This window comes from Hermetia illucens, chromosome 6, assembly GCF_905115235.1.
Source record: "Hermetia illucens chromosome 6, iHerIll2.2.curated.20191125, whole genome shotgun sequence".
NCBI classification, from domain to species: Eukaryota; Metazoa; Arthropoda; class Insecta; order Diptera; family Stratiomyidae; genus Hermetia; species Hermetia illucens.
In genome coordinates this window covers 58,954,418-58,971,235 of record NC_051854.1, presented here as the reverse complement: position 1 = coordinate 58,971,235, position 16,818 = coordinate 58,954,418, and the positions used below count along the sequence as shown (strand labels likewise).

General features: G+C 43.3%; 1 protein-coding gene across 1 annotated transcript in view; it reads left to right on the top strand.

Annotated features, from left to right (window-relative positions):
* The window catches only part of LOC119660589 (neuronal PAS domain-containing protein 4B), a 402,201-nt gene that overhangs the window by 235,448 nt on the left and 149,935 nt on the right, over positions 1-16,818 (top strand). The window lies entirely within an intron of this gene.

Sequence of the window (16,818 nt, the reverse complement as noted above, 5' to 3'; positions counted from 1 at the left end):
GTCTTTTTTGCTTTGCTGGTTTGTTTTTCAGGAAAAATACGATTACCTGTAATTATTATGGATACAGTGTCAGCGGAGTTTTCACCATAGGGAGAGCTAAGGAAATTCAGGTCGACAACTGAACGAGGCCCTCTTTTCCGGTGTGTATTGATCGGACCATCGTTAGGCAATATGATATTCAACTGTTCGAAGGCCTACAAAAAATCATGCTAGTCATTACTGATTTGACCCATGCCTTGAAGTCACCGGCAGTGATTTCCGGTCTTTGTGCTTTTTCGTCCAGGATTAACCCATTCTACACATCGTCAAACTCATTCAATATAATGCTCAAGGGGGCATAACAACTATAAAGGCAGGCTTATATATTCTTGTATGACTTGGTCATCGCATGTTCACAAGCCGATACAGATCGCTTACATATATATTATTGCCATGATTTCTATGGGGCTAGCTTTCCCTTGCTCCATTGGCTCGTAGGTGGTATGCCAGGGCAGGTCTAGAGCAACCTTAGAGTGATAGAGATTGGTTTGAATATATGTCAATTTTCCACCACAATTAATGCCTTCTTAAATTCAGGCCTTGTGCTTCCAACATTATACCTGCTAACCGGGCTCCCCTTCCCATCGCACAGCATACATTTGATGTTTCTGTTACATTCCCTGGCCCTATTACACTCACTGTCTGCAACTGTGATATCGATCAAGAGCGATTGTATATATCGGTAGATGTTTACAAAAGAGGCACTTTAAGAATGTCTCCAAGGATATCTGCTTTCAAAGGTGACAACCTCTGATGATTGTCGGATAGTTGCCATCTATGTGCTACCACATACTTTACGTAGCTGATAACAATCCATACAGGATATGTAGATTCCATGCATTTCAGCTCGCACTGCAGCACTCTCGACAAGTGACATTTTCACTTGGTTACGGAAGCCTCCTGTTTTGCTCGTGCCGGATTTTTTAAGCTCCATCAAATTTTCCATCAAAGATAGGGGTCAACTTCCACCTTCTCAAGTACGATTGCGTAGGACGTACAACTCTTGCTGGAAATGATATTGGTCTCATTGCGAATCTTCATTTTCTCCTCTCTCTTCGGCTTTTTTTCCCCAACCATCAAGTTCTTAGCCTTTTAGCTTCTTGGAACTTGACAGTATTCCAATGAAATTATCTTCTACAACTATTATAGTACTGAAAAGTTGGTTTATGCACTTGTTTTCAAACCCTAGAAAATCAAGACCTGTAGTTACAAGGAGGGAGTGATTCTGATAGCAAAGATGGAGGAAACATCCCTAAGTGTAACACCTGAAACGTGCGTATACAGTGAACCTTCATATCGCAAATTCAACATGCAGACTTTACAATGAGGAGAAAAATGTAGCCTATCATTTCATATTAGACATTTGGGTAGTAGAAGTATACTGCTAGTATCGCAGGCCTGGCGCAGTGGAATGCCTCCTAGGCTCAGTGAATAGGACGAGGCCACTTATTTAAGCAAATTTTGACAGTACATATAATAAGTCAAAAGGTTACAAAATGGGCTACAAAATCCGAACCTAAACAATTTACTAGTCCATTCCCATATCTCCAATTGATCTATTCCTATAAATTCCCGGTAAAAGCAAGGCCGATGCTTCATGGACGAAGCGAGTTGCAGTGCTTACATAGCACAAGATCTACTTTAGAAGTTGCCTCAAAAGATCAGTCAACTGTCCCTCGCTAAGAAGCTAGCCAACATAGTAACAGAGTACGCATCACATATTTGGGTATTGGTTGTCCAATATCTCAATTGTTCCCGAACAGAGTAAACATGAAGGAGTGAGTAGCGTCTGGACAAGCGTTGGCAACTGCTTCAAAAGCCACTTCAGTAACCTTGGACATGCCAGTCAGCAAGTTGGAAGGTGGAGCCAAATTGGAGGAGAAAAAAAGGTGAACTTAGATCTGACAGCTCTTCCCGAATAATAAAAGCGGACTTGATAAGATCCATTTATTGTTTTTATGTCCACGTCCTCTTTTACCTTTGTTGGTAGGGTCTGGAAAATTTGGGACCTACAGGGGATCACCACCATTTCATCAGTGCGAATTAGAAAGGGTAGAATAGGTCCGAGGGCGAAAGCGTGAATTGGTACCCACGGTGGAGCATAAAAACTGGGAAACGCCTGAACCGACATCAACAACTCTATTACCAAACATAATCTTCACCTCCACGTGGTGACTGCTGGGGGTTCTTTCTTGAGTGAGTCTTCCGCGCCTAAAAATGGTATCAATTGTATCAACTAGTCCTCCAGGTTGGGGGGTATGTAGCGCTGACGGCAGTTTAAGCTCATTAAAGTTTATGCTCTTACAGAGAAGACTGTAGACTCGGAGAAGGATACCCTCTACATGGCAGTAGAAAGACCCCTCGAAGGTTGCCACCCCCGGAGATTTTAATTGCCAAATACAGGCGGAGTCCATATTCAGGCGTTACGTTGGCTTCCATAGCTTACATAAAAACACCAATGATAACGGACTGCAGATTATTCAATTAGTAATGTTGGACGAAGTGTTTGTTGGAAGCACCTGGTTTGCACGGAAACTAGTCCACAAACAAACGTGGGCCTCATCAGGCGGGACCACATTCAACTAAATTGATCACGTGTTAATTGAACGACGCCACCTCTCAGCCTTGATGAATGTCAGAGGAGATGGGGGGCCAAATATGGACTTAGATTCCAATAGTATTGCGTATTGCTCCGGGCTCGAATACCAACCCCACCTGGAATTCCTTTTGACAATTAGGTGAGAGTGAACACTGAAGCCATCCATACAAAGGTCTTATGCAAGACCTAGAAGGGGGAAATGAATGCCGCAATAACTGTAGCTAACCGAGATCCTGGAGATTAAGCATCGACTAATGCGGGGAGGCCTACCACGAACTTCTTCGAGCGTAGAAGTGACTTCACAAACAGAAGAAGAAAGCCTGGGTGAACCCACAGATCTATGAGCTGGAGAAGTACAGGGAACACCGCACCAGGTGCGGACATTTGACCAACAAGTCAACAGAATGAAGCCTTATATACCTCGATGCTTTCTCTGACCAGACAAAGAGGGAAATCTGATTATCAAAACGTAATCTTGTGATGTTTCTAGCGATTAAATTATTTGAAATAATTAAGCCTTGCTTTTCGCTAGTATTATTGATTAGCCTTACAAATACCGATATTTCTGAAACCACTTGTCCCTTTTATCAGTGCTACAATTCCTAGATTTGTAGCCGCCTAGAATGTCATCGGCCGATACTAAAGAGGCTTCGCTCCATGTAGATCAGACACTTAAAATATAGCCCTCAGTTACACCATTTTTGCACCAATTTCAAGTCGTCTATGATAGCATAGCCAAAGTAAAGCTGTACACGCCATGAGAGAATTTGGTATCCCGACAAAATTGGTTAGAGTGACTTGGCTATACTCGACTAATGGCCACTCTCGAAACCATTCGACATCAACAATGGTCTATGGCAAGGAGATGCTTTTCATGCAATCCGGTCCTGGAGAAGGTGATCCGTGATTATCTTCAAGTCCACCCGACCCCACTGGCCTATGCTGCCGATACGTGGGGATCATGGGAGGAATAACCAGAGATGTACAGCCTACCTTCATCCAGATCGAGCAGGCGATCTTGGGCTGCATATTAATTAAACAAAACGAAAAATATGTTGGCAACGTCAGCACCGAAGAACAAAGAAGTGACGACATAAAATCGCACTTGTCAAATAAGACCAAAAGCGATAGGAGACTAGAATTTTGAAGCCGTTGAGAATTTCTCCTATTTAGTCTCGAAAATCACAACCGAAAACTGCTACGACAATAAAATCCACGCACGGTTATTGAGTGCTTCTTCTTCTTTTTCTTCAGCCTTTGTCCCGTTCACAAGCGGGGTCGGCTCGTCGTGATCGGCTTCGCCATTTGGCTCTATCGAATGCCTGATCTGGGTGCAATCTCGAGGCTTTCAAATCCCCGTCCAGCGTATCAAGCCACCGTTGCTTAGGTCTGCCTTTTGGTCGTTTACCATCGACTTCGATGTTCAGACCAATCTTTGCAAGTGAATTCTCGTTTGCACGAATTGCGTGACCATACCATCGAAGACGCCTCTCTCGCCTATTTCAACCTAGTGTCAAAGCTCCTGCTGTACAAGACAATAATCTTGCCAATCCTCATGTATTCTTCTGAGGCTTGGGTGCTTAGCAAAAAAACTAACGAACCCTTAACCGCATTCGAGAAAAGAATCCCGTGAAGGATTTTTGGCAGCCCAAAGGGGGATGGACGATACGTAGTGTACATAATGACGATTTCTACCAGGTAATGATGGATGACTTACTTAATTCATATAGATGAGGATGATCCAACCCGCAAAGTCTATCTATGGTTGAAAAGGAAGACGTGGCGCACGCTGTTTCAGATGCAGAGATGGCGTAGGACCGCCCGACAGTTTTTAGAAATGTCGAATTCGTGGACTTCGGCGCAAAACCGGGATGTCTGGAGTTCTTTATTAAGGCAGGCTTAGACCGGATTCCGGTTGTTGCGCCGTTGATGATGATGACAATGAATTAGAATTAACAGAGACATATATCCAATGGGTTTCATTCACTTATCTTCTAGATCATAGCGTTTTGTATTCCTCTACTCAGTCAATTTCTAGTTCCTTTCCTATCTGCGTGAATATCAAATTGTCATTGCCATTTGATTTAAAAAACCCAATTCTCCGAAACTTTTTCAGTTCACTCGAGTCTTAAGCAATTCATCTGTAGTGCTCCATTTTAGTTTTTTTTTATGTCGATTCTTTTTTATTATTTTTATGTTGTTGCTGGCTTCATGGTCAGCTGAATGGTCATGCGCGATATTAGGTAGCTGATGATGGTGGCAATTTAATATCAGGAGATTGTGATATGCGGTTTAAAAAGGAGTTTTTCCCGACGGTTGGTAAGGGTGTTTGAAGTCGATGACTAGTTGAGGACCTAAGTAACCGCTAGAGATGACAGAAAGTTGGATGGAGAAATCTTGAACTTAGAGAAAGGGACGTTTTAATTTTTATATGTGATGAAATACCATGAGCCGTCATGAATTAACGAGTGAGAGAATGAGGTGTCAAGAATCCGACCCATCTTCTTCCCGACCTGGTTAGCAAAGAGATATGGAACCGGGGATTAACGGGTACTTTGTTGAAGCTACTTTACTGTCTTGTTTGATTCTACCTCTACAGCAGTAGGTGATTCTCTGTATAATTAGCTTCTTCTTTTAAGTATTACAAATTTAGTGTATTTTCCTCACTTGTGAATTTTAAAGATATTGCCCGGGGAAAGAAGTGAAAGTGAGATCAGACCCCATATGTTAACTATTTTACGGGGTAGTCCGTGAAGAAAGACGTCGCAACTATGATTATTATTATTATTCTGTTAAGGGAAAGTCGCACCGCGTCCTTGAAGAACTATTGTCCCCCTTTTACTGATTATAGTGTACCTGTTGATCATAGTATCTCAAGCAGGCCTGTAACCGTTAGGAACTATAGTATGTTCCCCACTTCCAGATGTTTCAGCTTTGCATTTGGTATTAAGTGTTTTCCCAGATGTATCGACCTACTTTACACAAGTGCCAGACACTGTCCCAGGATGTGCATAGAGGTTTCGTCCTCCTCCTCACAAAACCTGCAAGCAGTGTCCGTAGATATCCCTAGCTTCCCTAGGTGATAGTTCAGCCGACAATGACCAGTGAGAATTCCCACTATGATTCGGAGGTTCTTTTTGGTGAGGTTGATGCAATCCTTTGTACGCATGGGTTCGTATCCCCCAATAAGCACCCTGGACTGCTCCATCCCTGGTAGGCCCGCCCAATACAATTCCCTCAACCGTTTCTCTTCGTTTCTTAGATTCATAGCCATGGAACCGTTTCCGATTCCACAGAAGGGTTCTGGCCCGTGTAAAGGCATTCCTCCTCCCTTCTTGGCTAGTTCATCCGCTGCCTCATTGCCTTCCAACCCAGCATGGCCTGGAACCCAAAGATCCAGAGCTTGTTGGACGAGCCGAGTGTATTCAGTCTCTCAAGGCATTCCCATACCAGTTTAGAGTTCACCTGGTTGAACCTAAGTGCCTTGATCGCTGCTTGGCTATCGGTGAGAATAGCTATGTTCTGCCCCCTGTAGTTCCTTAGCAGATTAAAGGAGGCACATTTGTCTATGGCGTAAATTTCCGCCTGGAATATGCTAGTGTACCTGCCCATTGGCTCAAAGTACATTTTCCTTGGACCAATGACACCGGCACCCGCTCCCTCTGCTGTGAGGGATCCGTCAGTGTACCAAGTAATCAGTTGCTGGTTTAAGCTGTATGTCGCAGCCACGCTCTCCCAGTTTGCCTTGTTACTCCAACGTGTTTCACACTTCTTATTGAAGTGAAACCTCGTTGTCATGTTGTCCCTCGGTATCAGTAATTCGGGATACCGCCTAGAAAGAATATCAATCTTGCTTCGATTTAGGCAGCTCCCCGCCTCACTCATACTACCAGCTATCCTGAATATTGATCTCCTTGCCTGCATCTGTATGTGCAGATGGAGAGGGGTTAATCCCAGAAGGACCTCAAGGGATGCCGTTGGGCATGTCCTCATTGCCCCACTGCCAGCCTTTGGAGCTTATGTAATTCCCTGGCTTGTGTGCTGAGTTGGGTTCTTTCTGCCCAGATTACCGCTCCATAGGTAATCATTGGCCTTACTATTGCAGTATATATCCAAAGTAGTATCTTCGTGCTGCAACCCCATTTTTTTCCTGCTATGGATCTGCAAGTCATCAGAGCCCTCGTGGCTTTCCGACAAGTGTTTCCGACATGTGTCTTCCAGAATAATTTTTGGTCTAGCGTAATTCCCAAATATTTGACCTCTGTTTCTCGTTTCACCTCCATATCATGTAATATTATGGCTTTCAGGTGATCCAGCTTACGCCTCCTAGTGAATGGTACTATGGTGGTTTTGGTTGGGTTGATCCGCAGTCCCACCTTCCTACAGCAGGCACTAGTAACCCTTAATCCAGTTTGGATTCTATCACATAGGGTATCTTCATATTTGCCCTACGGATTAAAACAATGTCGTCCGCGTAGCCCTGGACTTGTATTCCAATATTAGTTCGTTCACGTCCAGGAGTTCATCCACTACCATGCTCCACATCAGCGGCGATAGTACTCCATCCTGTGGATAGCCTTGAGTGGTGTTCATGATAATAGAATTTGTACCTGTTTGTACCTCTATTTGTCTGCTTTCTAGCATTTTGCCTATCCAGAGTGCCAGGGTGTTTCCCACTCCTTTGCGGCTCAGGGCATCCTGTATCTCTGTGTACCATGTGTTATCGAATGCTCCTTCGATATCCAAAAACGCGCACAGTGTAATTTCTTTTGTTTCTATGGCGTTCCGTAGTACCTCTGTCAGCTGATACAGAGCAGTTTCAGTTGACCTTCCTGCCCGGTTAGCGTGTTGACAGTGATGTAGGGGATTACACTTTAGAACGTTAGTTCTAATATAGTTGTCTATGACCTTCTCCACCGTTTTGAGTACGAACGATGTTAGGCAGATTGGTCTGAAAGATTTAGGGTGAAAAGGATCCTTTTTACCCGCTTTCGGAATAAAGACCACTTTTGCCCGTTTCCTTGTCCTTGATATGTAACCCAGTTCTATGCTCCCCTTTACCACCTTCAGAAGAGACTCTAAGGGAATTCCTAGGCCTCTTTGGATAAGTGCTGGGAAAATGCCATCTACTCCGGGAGATTTCATTGGTTTAAAAGTTCCCACTGCCCATCTTAGCCTAGCTTGTGAGCATACCCCTTTTGCTAGTTTCCAGCTCTCTTTCCTTCCCCTTTTATTCGTTGTTGGGGTGTCAGGCAGATTGTTATCGCTTGCCGCCGAGGGCTAGGACCCCGGGAAATGGGTTCTGTGAAGCAGGTGTACCCTGTCCTCCTCATTCTCGGTGAATGTCCCATCTTCCTTTTTCAAGCAGACAGAGGATATTGCCCCGTCTTTGGCTACAGCCTTGTACAGCCTGGTTGCTTCTGTGATCTGTTCAATCCCTTCACAGAAATCCCTAAAGCTGTTCCGTTTCGCTTCCGTGATCGCGTTGCTATACGCAGTCAGTGCATTTTTATACCTCCGCCAGGCCCCGGTTTGTTTTGCCCGGTTAAAGAGTTTTCGTACCTCTGTTTTCATTCTGGCTAGGTTCTTGTTCCACCATGGTCCCTTGATGACTTGACTGTCTTGGCCGGACAGCTGGCATCATATGCGTCAATGACGATTGTGTTGAGGTTTTCCACCACCGTTTCTAATTCCAGTTCGCTCCTGATGTCACCGCCCCCTTGAAGGTGAGCAATGTTGTTGCTCAGGTGCGTTGTGTAGGATTCCCAATCCGTTCTCTTGGGATTCCTTATTATTCTTTTTATTTCGGAGTTACCCTCAATGTCGAATCTGATTATCCTGTGATCAGACATTGAGGGTTCATCCGACACCATCCAATTCCTGACCATCCCGTTCATTAGGGTATTTCCTAGAGTTATATCTAGTACCTCTTGTCTGGTGCTGGTCACAAATGTTGGAGTGTTCCCTACGTTGTATATTTCTAACTTATTGCTAAGAATAAATTCGAGAAGGTACTCACCTCTACGATTAGTGTCGCTGCTTCCCCAGACTTCGTGGTGGGCATTAGCATCGCAGCCGAGAAGAAAAGGTAACGCCCTCTCCTCGCAATACTTCGTCAGCTTTGCGACTTGTTCCGGTGGACCCCGGCTCTCGTCTCTCTCTCGAGTGCTCCTCCCGGCTTCCAATGAGACTTGGATAGCCACAAGGTCCCCGGTTAAGAACTCTGAAAGACATATGTATTTTGAATTACGTTTGAGAATTATGCAAACTCTTGGTTTTTCACAAGAGGAGTCCCAAATTACCTGCAACTATGATGCTAAAATCGTAAAATAACTCAAACTGCTACACAATTCAGTCGCTCCTCCGGTATAAAATTCCTAGCATCACTGTATGGTCAGTGTAGACAAACGCGCTCGACATAGATGACCCTTTTTTCAACTTCTCGGAAACCATTTTAACACTCATCGCGATATGATCGCGAATCTGGTTATTCTTAACACACTACGCGACCCCAACTCGAACCAATTGAATGGGATTCGAGAAAAAACTATGAGACAAGTAGTGGTTGCACCATATCCATGGCTACGATCCCATATAACATTGTGCACTTCTTAATCTTGGGCTGCTCGTTCCCTGCCGTGAATGTAGCACTTCTGAAACCATAACACATCACCATTTACCACTCACATGGTGAGTCAATGAATTTCGAGTTGGCTTTTCAATTGATCCTTAATCCAACGTACTTGGCCTCTCTGGCTGCAAACGATATACCACTGCACCAATTTTCGCTTGGGACAGTGTTGTAGCACGGCGTTAACGGAGGGTCTGGTACTTTGAATGTTTCATAACTATGACTATTAACATCTTATTGGCAATCTATGCTTCTATCTTTCAAAAGTTTCCTATTTTTGTGGTTTTAGTTTGAAACCTATTAAGGGCTGTGGTCTGTAGTTGTTGAAACTGAAGAGTAGTGACTGTACTACTTCACCTGCATGGTCCACAACCACTGCCTACATCCCAAGTGAAAACTGCCAATGATTGTGTGTGGCTCTCGAAGACGCGATTTAAAGAAGCGAATTTATCATTTTCTTGTATCTGCGCTAAATGCCTGTTGTTTGCGTTACATATCAGTCGATTTGCTCGGCTTACGGGCCCGGCTAAGTCGCCTATCTAAGACCCCGTGAAATGAGTCCGACCAAATAAAAATGCTCCAAGTCTCTGGGGCTCCTATAAGATAACTCAGCAAATCTGCATCACTTATCCTCCGTTTTCACTAAAGGGACAAACACATGCACATCCACCGATACCATATAGGCGGCAAATTAGGAGGATGTTTAAGAGAAACACAGCTTGATAAGGAAAGTTGTTAATTGCAACGCAAAACCTCTTATCATCGATACGACTGGAATCAGTACAAGATCTTGAGTAACTCCCAAAGTACATTTTAGCATTTTAGGTGATTTCGATCATCACATCCCTCCCACATGGATCGAAATGAGGCTCCGAATCCTGACATGATTCGAATTATGTGCACGTGTGCGCAATGCCTGGGTAATTAACATTCCATGCGGCTTAACCTATGAGACTTCATTCAAAGATATTTTAATTTAATTCAAAAGATTCAGAAGAATAGAAAAGGAGGTTACATTTTTCCGCTCGTTTGCGATGGTTTTGTCAATTCAGAACTTCTGCAATTGTTGCGCGTTCGTGGCGATTTTATTTTTCCTCTTCCTTTCGAGACGATTGCGAAGCAAAGAGCATGAGAAAAGCTTCATCAATAGCTCAATTGCGAATTCTTCATCCATATTGGTTGAATAATTGATGAAATCCGTGTTGTTAGCTACCGTTTCGAAACAATGCACCCCATACGGTATTTTTAGTTCAATTATTGGGAAATTGTTTTAAATTATCTGAGATTGTGTGGGAATTATAAACATAACGCTCGACTGAGTACTTGGAGGCAGATAAGTTTCGATAGTCACGTCTAATTAGGTTTGCAAATTGTGATAAGTTTCAATTTGAAAGGTAGCAGTGAATGCTATATTTGCAAGGCAAAGGAAACTCCGTTGAGCCATTAGTTACTTCCCTTCAAAAAACAATAAAAGAGAAGGTTTCAAGGTATTCTATTCTAGTTCAACTGAAAAGGATTAAGACCACTTAAAAAGCGAAACAATCTAATTGGTACCTGCTTGTGTAGTTAATCCGAATGATGGACTTATAATGACTTAAAAATTTCTCTACCTTTTATCAGTCCAAGGATTTGATATCTCCTAAAAGATTTTTGTCGCAAGCTCCAAGACCATTCTGACCTTCTATTTCAAATTTGGTCCCCCACGAGTACGTTGAACCAACAAAACTTTTGTGGTTTGGAACATCATTAAGATACGGAAGACCGCCTATTTTAGGTTAAGTTAGGAAATGGATAAATTCTAACCACTCAGGCCTTATCATACCTTATCATAGTTTCTTAGTTTTTGCGGGAATCTTCCTAAAGCAGAGGTGAAAATGACCTTCCCGAGATAACTTCATCCAAGGTCAAGGGAAGGGAAGGGAAACACAGGGCCACACCATCCTCTTCATTTAGCGGAACTAACTAGAACAACTAGATTTTCTCCAAGTTATAGTTTGGTGGTTAGTGCCAGCTTCAATATGGTTTTAAGGTGCCCTTCTTCAGGGACCACAAAAATGCTCCAAGCATTGACATACCTCGCGAGGATTATAGAGCAAGACGAGCGATTTACGTTTCAGAGTCGAGGGATTCCTGAGTCCGCCATCCACTTGATGGCGAATCGGACCAGTGGGACAGCAACATACTTCCACGGTTGTGGCCCACGAAACCCTAATTTTCTTGGGCAAACACCCAAATTGCAAACAGTATATGACTTGCGGTTTCGTCCAGAGTAGAGTCAACTCATCAGACACTGCCTTACCTCTGCCTTGGGAGCAGTGTCACCAAAGTTATTACAATATGGCATTTTCTCCTTTATTATCATCATCAACGGCGCAACAACCGGTATCCGGCCTAGGTCTGCCTTAATAAGGAACTCCAGAATTCCCGGTTTTGCCGAGGTCCGCCAATTCGATATCCCTAGAAGCTGTCTGGCGTTCTGACCTACGTCATCGTTCCGTCTCAGGCAGGGTCTGCCTCGTCTTTTTTTTCTACCATAGATATTGACCTAATAGACTTTCCGGGCTGGATCATCCTCATTCATACGGTGCTCTCCTCTTGCTGGGGGAATAAAACGTGGATGAGTTTCAGCAAGAGAGTGGGACACGTGATCTATGGAGATAAACACTCCCCTACGAGCTTACGTCCGCTTCTGAGCAGAGCTCCTCAAAGCATTTCCTCTTGCTTCGCTGGATGGCGAGCTTGAGGATTTTGCGGGCTGCCTTATAGGCGCACTCCTTTTGCCCCTGATCGACTCTACCTACCGCTCTCTGATCTGCTCTTCTGGCTCGGTGGCAGGCTGATTGAAAACCGGTCAGTTCATCATTCCACCAGTAGTTTGATCTTCTACAGGTGAATGAGCACCTCCTAGGCATGGATGCGTCCCATGCTTTGGCGATGCATTGAGCCACATGAACCGCTCTTTCTATAGAGGCGCCTGCTTTATCACGTTGATCTAACCACACCTCTGTGAAGGTCTGCTCATCCAAAGATTGTGCAGACCGGCTTGAAATATTTTTCAGTTTCGGGCATGATAGCTTTGCCCTGTTGCTCGACACATGTCTCGAAGAAGATTGCCTGGTGATCGTTCTGGGTGCAGTGTCCGCTGACGGACCAGAACATACCACGCGCCAGTGCAGGGCTGACAAAGGTCAGGTCTACAATCAAGTCTGATCCCTCTTTTTGAAAGGTGTTTACAGCATCTACGCCAAAGTTTATAATAAACTGCGCCCCCTAGCATTTGATTCTCTGCTACCCCACTCTAGGGCCCAAACATTGAAATCACCAGGAATCATCTTTGGATTTCGTCCCCCCGCGTCGAGAACGAGATTATGAAGCATTTGCTCGAATTCAGACAGTGTCAAACTTGGTGGAGCGTAGCAGCTGTATACATTTACACCACTTATTTTCGCCCACACAAAGCCACTGACTGCCTGACTTGCGGTACATTGTATGGCCTGTCGATTGCAAGCCCATATCGCCGCTCCACCAGTAGAATCTGTGACCCATATGCCACCGTGACGGTTTCTATACGGTTCACTTATGATGACAATTTCCATATCAGATTCGAACGTGGTCTGAGCGGCCCTGCAATGATTCATGTTTATTTGAATAAACTTCATTTTCTCGTTGCAGTGAGCGCCTTCCTAAATTCCGGACATTTGCCACTTCCGGCAATATGCCGGTTATCCTGTCCTGTCCTGTTCGCACAATAGGCATTTGGGGTCCCTATTGCACTCTCTGCCAATATGGCCTTTCTCCCCACACCTTCTACATCGATCGGACCGATCAATGCTGCTGGTGCATGCCCAAACATGAGACATTTAAAGCACCTCTTTAGTGAAATTTGTTCTCTTAAACGGTAGACAACCCAGCCAATCCGAACCCTTCCGGCAGCTAACAACATCTGCGCTTCCCTTGCTGGTGCTCGTATTGTGGCCGTTTGAGTACCACCATAGGCTTTTCGTAAGCCACAACAGACTCCTCGGTAAGTTCTGTCAATTTGAATTGCTCCTTCAGAGCAGTACAAATTTCTCCTTTCGATGTCAGTTCATCGAGATCCTCACATTGTATATAGATCTTATCTCTATCTATCTGCCTGCCTGTCTTTCTGTCCCACGCAGTTTTCTCTGAAACGGCTATACCGATTGACACGAAATTTGGTGAGAAGGTGGGAACTGTAAACGGCCAAGCATGCAGTGAGTTATGTCTTTCTACGTTGAGATACGTACATGCAAAAGGAGGGTGTAACATTTTTATGTTTGATCAAAATCATATATTGCTAACAAAGTTACAGTCGCTCAAAGTTCACTTCACCGTGTAAATTAACATGCTAAATACATATACATAACGGGCTACGTACAAATGGGAAAGTTCTGCACTGAAATATTCACTGTCAGAAGAAGCAAACAAGATCGTTCATACCTGAAGCACCGAACTTCTGGTTTCTCGACTTGTGTAAACACAAAACCTTATTAAAATCGGTTTACTATCTGCCTTTCTGTCTGTCTGTCCATCATACGCATTTTTCTCGGAGACGTTTGTAGCGATTCACACCAAATTTGGTAGAAAGGTGGGAACTGTGAACACCCACGCATGTAGTGAGTTACATCCTTTTACGTCGAATTTAAGGGGGGGAGGGTCCCCATACGTGCAAAAGGGGGGTGTACATTTTTTTTCCATCAATTATAGTAATGTGGGGTATCAAATGAATGGTCTCGGTTAGTACTTTTCGAACCAGGTCTTAGTTTTGACATTTGATGGAAAGGTCGGGAGTGCGGGGGTTTGAAAGTGATCTTTTCTTTAACGAACCCATTCTCAGAAACCACCCAACCGAAAAATGTGAAAAAAGTCAAGAGGCTGCCACTATAGGATGCCTAGGCTCCGAAATACCCTCCATACCGATACCAGTTCAAATAAAGTTAATAATAGTGCATTACTATAATTTTCAGTAATTGACAGGAAAACCCTTATTAAGTGCACCCTTGAATCACGCAGCAATATAAGCTACAGCATAAAGCATGATCCTGCGAAATTTGGTGAAAATCGCACTATTACTAACAAAGTTATAATAGGTCAAAGCTGGCGCTTCTCTGCAAATTCAAGACTTTGAATGTCAATATCACTTAAAAGTCGATATTTTCTCATAATATATGCATATATTACGTACTAGATGCTAATGGGACAAATGCACACTCAAATCTCTTTATAACAGAAATATACAAAACCTTTCATACCTGAAGCGTCTAGCTTCCAGTTTGCCGACTTGTTTACTTTTATTTTCAGGTTTAGCTCGCGTGTTGCTATTTCGATAGGGGCACGCGAATCTTCGTGTTTTCGTGTTTTCTTTTCAGGATTGGGTGCGGACCCACATACCGTAAAGGACACATGAATTTTGGTATAATAACACTTAAGGGATCGAAGTGCTCATAGGACCCTCCACATTCTCGATCCTGGATAGCACCGACACGTTCAAGCACATGTTGACAGGAGGATGGAACTTTCATATTTGCGGGCAGACCTGAACAGCCAATTTTGCCATTTTTTGGATTACCTTGTGATACCTTTCCCCTCATGGTCGTCTTCGACCACTCAGGAGGGTGTCGTAGGACATCGCTAATTTCGATTTGTCTTTACAAAGTTTATTATTGGAATCGAAATTCTCGCGAAGAAAAGAGCGTTCTTTTTAAGGTTTTGTATAAAACAAAACCTTATTAAAATTGGTTTACTGTCTGTCCATCTGTCTGTCAATTTGTCCGTCACCCGTATTTTTCTCGGAGATTGTTGTGGTGATTGACACCAAATTTAATGGTAAGGTGGAAACTGTAAACGCTCACGCATGCATTGATTTACATCCTTTTACGTCGAATTTAAAGAGGGTGTAATTTTTTTCACCAAATATAGTCATGTGGAGTATCAAACGAAAGGTCTCGGTTAGTACTTTCCGAAGCCGGTTTTAGTTTTGATATTTTTTGGAAAGGTAGGGAGTGCGAGGGGTCGAAACTGATTATCTTTTCAACCGACCTATTCTCAGAGACTACCAAACCGAAAAATCTGAAAAAAATCAAGAGACTGCCACTAGATGGTGCCTGGGCTCCGAAATACCAAATAATGTGCAGACGCACATTCAAATGTCTTTATATAAGAAGTATACAAAACCTTTCATACCTGAAGTGTCCAGGTTCCGATTTGCCGACTTTTTTTTTAAAGAACCACCAAGATTAGGTAAACCATGCATTACAGGTCGGTAGAATTTACAGGAACAGTTGTAATATCAGACGGTGTGCCTAAGATTAGTCTCGCGAAAAGATTTGATTCTTCCTGCAAGTAACGTGGGAGCTTATCTGTTTTCGGGGACATCCCATTGCAGGCTTCAACTCCGAGGGAGGTGGTTTGTTGAAAAGATTTTATGAAGTTCTATTACGTACCATATTTATTGACAATTTCTTGGGAGCAAGAAACCCCAGAAAACCAGCTTTGTAGTTGAATTTGTAATTTTGGAATGTTCCCAACATCTCCGCATAAACAAAGATGGTAGATTAAGCCATATTGGAAAGCAACAACATAATCAGTTCAACAAACAGATCTCTAGAATTCTTTAACAAATTTTTAGAATTCTTGCTCCCCTTTATTTATTTACCGTTGGCCTGGATGTATGTAAAATAATGCAATTAAATTCAAAACAAGTGTACTCCCGTCGTCAAGACGTAAACAACACCGTCCAATGTTTCCAAAACATATTAGTAACTGCTCCAATATTCTATGAACTTCCGCTTCAATTATGCGCCCAAATGCACTGATGCATTCTAAGTCCAGCTTTATTTACATTTCATTCATAACTCATAAATTATTCAAATTAAGGTTTACAAACTTATGAGGCGCCATAAAGACAGTTTTTCTCCACCAAACTGGAGCGCAACTAGTCTTGGTTCAATTTAAATATTTACCCAAGGAAATTCACACCTTTTGCGGTCGCAAGGTTCCATGGCTTCATGTCCGAAAGGTGGGTAGGCGGATTGACGATAGTATCATCAAGCCGTGGTATGACTGCAACTGACAAGAGGTAGAGGTGTCTTTGCACAGTGGATGCTTGGGACAAGTTGAATACTCGCATTTCTGTACGCTCTGAAATCAAATGCCGACACCTGGAGTTCATTATTCAAATGAATTCAAGATGGGAGAGTGGCAGTGAGCTATTTGCTGTGACGATTGCTGCCGTTGATGTCGCAGAAGTCAAGGCGCGCGCAGCAGCAGAAACGACTCCCCAATAAAGACCTGTCCCTGGTAATTCATTTGAATTGTGGCTCCTGTGATGCATAAATAATGTTCATGTGATGATCATATATTTATTCATACGCGGAGGCGTTAATAAAATTTTCATCAACGAATGGTTTCTGGTGCAGCAGTAGCATATGAGAGTGAATGGTTACCGGTAATTGCACGGGATGCTCTTCAAGTAACCAAGTTAATCCTGGCATTAGATGGTGATAACGTCCCACAAATAACACAGGAT